This window comes from Miscanthus floridulus, chromosome 10, assembly GCF_019320115.1.
Source record: "Miscanthus floridulus cultivar M001 chromosome 10, ASM1932011v1, whole genome shotgun sequence".
Taxonomy (NCBI): Eukaryota; Viridiplantae; Streptophyta; class Magnoliopsida; order Poales; family Poaceae; genus Miscanthus; species Miscanthus floridulus.
Window position 1 is genome coordinate 46,830,284 of NC_089589.1, and position 3,436 is coordinate 46,833,719.

A 3,436-nucleotide genomic window follows, 5' to 3' on the forward strand; every position below is an offset into this window, starting at 1 on the left:
TATACAATGCCATTGATTCCAAGATGTTTGAGCAAATCAAGGATTATGATAGAGCTAATGAGGTGTGGAAGAGATTGGAAAAAACATATGAGGGCACACCGGCGGTGAAGAGTGCCAAGTTGTACATCCTCAAGGATAAATTAACAAGCTTCAAGATAAAGGAATATAAGAGCATTCCGGAGATGTTCCATCAATTGCAAGTGATTGTCAATGATTTAAAGGCATTAGGAGAGAAGATCAAGGATGATGATGTCTCTCATCGGTTCTTTATGTGCCTACCTCCAAGATTTGAGATGTTGAGATTACTTATCATAAGAGAAGGATTAAAGGAGATTACCCCTAACCAAGTATTAGGTGATGTCATGACATAAGAGACGTACCGTGTGGAAAGGAAGGGGTTGACAAGGATGACAAGAAGGAAGACGAAGACAAGAAGAAGAAGAAGAAGAGTGTAGCATTCAAGGCTAGCTCATCATCCAAGAACAAGGGTAAGTCCAAGAAAGAATCAAGTGATGATGAGGATCTTAGTGATATTGATGATGAAGCCATAGCTCTATTTGTGCGCAAGATGGGAAAATTCATGAAGAAGAAGGGCTATGGTGTAAGAAAGAGAAGAGATCACACTAAAAGCAAAGAATATGTGAGAAGATGCTACAATTACAAGAGCCCCGATCACATTGTAGCGGATTCTCCCTATAATAATGACAATGATGAGGATAAGAAGACAAAGCACAAGAATGAGAAGAAGGAGAAGAGGATGACCTTCCAAAAGAAGAAGAAAGGTGGAGGCTATGTAGTCACATAGGATAGTGATGGCTCTTCGGATAGTGATGACTCTAGTGATGATGGCAAGAAATCTATCAAGAAAGCATTAACAAGCATCCCCATCAACAACAAGCCCTCCATCTTCAACACTCCATTGATATGCCTCATGGTAAAGTCTACCAAGATAAAATATGATGTGAGTGATGATGAATGTGAAAGTGATGCTTGTAGGAGTGATGATCATGATAAGGAGTACACCAAGGAGGAGCTCATGGACATGTGTGAGAAAGTGCACACTTGCTTTGAGATGAAGAGAAAGGAGTGCAAAGAATTACACAGGAAAGTAAAATTTCTTGAGCAATCTCTTGATGAGCTCAATGCCACTCATAAGAGGCTAGTGGAAGCCCATGAAAAGCTTGGTAAAGCTCACTCTAAGCTTAAAAAGGCTCACTCCTCTCTCATCGAGCAAGTCAAGAAGGAGCAAGTGACTGTGTCATGTGATGTGGGACTAACATATGATATTATTGATGAATCTTTTTATAAGTCCATTGTTGTTGCTCCCATTAACACTTCTTGTAGCGCTTTCACTTCAACTTCACCTTTGAGTGATGGTTTCACTTGTGATGCCTCACTAATGGTGGAAAATAAGACCCTCAAGAAGAAGGTGAATGGGCTCACTCGTGCCTTAGGCAATGCCTATGGTGGAGATGCTCGCTTGCTAAAGTGCTTGGGTAGCCAGAGGTTTTCTCTCAACAAGGAGAGAATAGGCTATACCCCCAAGAAAGGCAAGGCAACCTTTGTCACTCCTAAAGTTAGCTTTGTGAAGGGCAATAGTCGGTTTTACAATAGATGCAAGCAAGTTGGGCATATAGAGCAATATTGCAAGACTAACAAGAACAAGCAACCTAATGTATCCTCAATTAGATTTGATTCTTGTTACATGCTTGCTAAGGGTGCCAATGGTGTGAAGGCTAAGTTCATTGGTACACCAATTATGGGCCCAAATAAGAAGGCCATTTGGGTACCAAAGACCTTGGTAACTAACCTTCAAGGACCCAAGCAAGTTTGGGTACCTAAAAGAAATTAATCTTCTTTTGTAGGTCAATTATAAAGCCGGAGGAAGGCATTGGGTGTTTGATAGTGGATGCACACAACACATGACCGGTGATCCAAGAATATTCAATTCAATCAATGAAAATAAGAGCAATGGGATTAATAGTATCACATTTGGTGACAATCGCAAAGGCAAGGTCAAAGGTCTTGGTAAGATTGCAATATCCAATGACTTGAGCATTTCCAATGTGCTACTTGTAGAGAGCTTGAACTTCAACCTATTATCAGTAGCTCAATTGTGTAATCTTAGTTTTAAGTGCATATTTGGTGTGGATGATGTAGAGATCATAAGTGTAGATGGCTCTAACTTGATATTCAAAGGATTTAGATATGAGAATCTATACTTGGTTGATTTTAATGCTAGAGAAGCTCAATTGTCAACATGTTTAATCACTAAGTCTAGCATGGGTTGGTTATGGCATAGAAGGCTTGGTCATGTTGGAATGAAACAATTAAACAAGTTGATTAAGCATGACTTAGTTAGAGGCTTGAAAGATGTCACATTTGAGAATGATAAGTTGTGTAGTGCATGTTAAGCCAGAAAGCAAGTTGGTAACACATATCCTAAGAAGAGCATAATGAGCACATCTAAGGCATTTGAGTTGGTGCACATGGACTTGTTTGGACCAACCACATACACTAGCATTGGTAAAAACAAATATGGATTTGTGATTGTGGATGATTTCACTAGATATACATGGGTGTTCTTTCTTATTGACAAGAGTGATGTGTTTGTAACATTCAAATCATTTATCAAGGGCATTCACAATGAGTTTGAAACAACCATCAAGAAAGTGAGAAGTGACAATGGAAGTGAGTTCAAGAACACAAGAATTGATGAGTTGTGTGATAAATTTGGAATTAGACATCAATTCTCGGCCAAGTATACTCCACAATCAAATGGTCTTGTTGAGAGGAAAAATAGAACACTCATTGACATGGCAAGATCAATGCTGAGTGAGTACAATGTGAGTCATTCATTTTGGGCCAAAGTAATCAATACGGCTTGCTATTATAGCAACCAACTCTATTGTCATCCCTTGATGGAGAAGACACCTTATGAGCTTTTGAATGGAAGAAAGTCCAACATAGCATACTTTTAGGTTTTTTATTGTAAATGCTACATATTGAAGAAAGGCACTAGATTGAGCAAGTTTGAAAAAAAATGTGATGAATGTTTCTTGCTTGGTTACTACACTACTAGCAAGGTATATAGAGTTTGGAATTTGGCTAGTGGTACTCTTGAGGAGGTTCATGATGTGGAATTTGATAAAACAAATGGTTCCTAAGAGGAAGATGAGAATCTAGATGATGTAAGAGGCACTCAATTGGTCAATATAATAAAGAACATGGACATTTGTGATATAAGGCCTAGAGAGGTGATTGATGTTGAAGATGACAAGAATCAAGTGCTCTCTAACTCAAATGTGCAAGCTAGTGGTTCTCATGATCAAGTTCAAGCAAGCACTAGGGATGACAAAGTGCAAGATCAACAACAAGTGGCTAGTTCATCATCTCAACCAAGTCATCAATCAAATGCAAGCAATCAAGTGCAAGT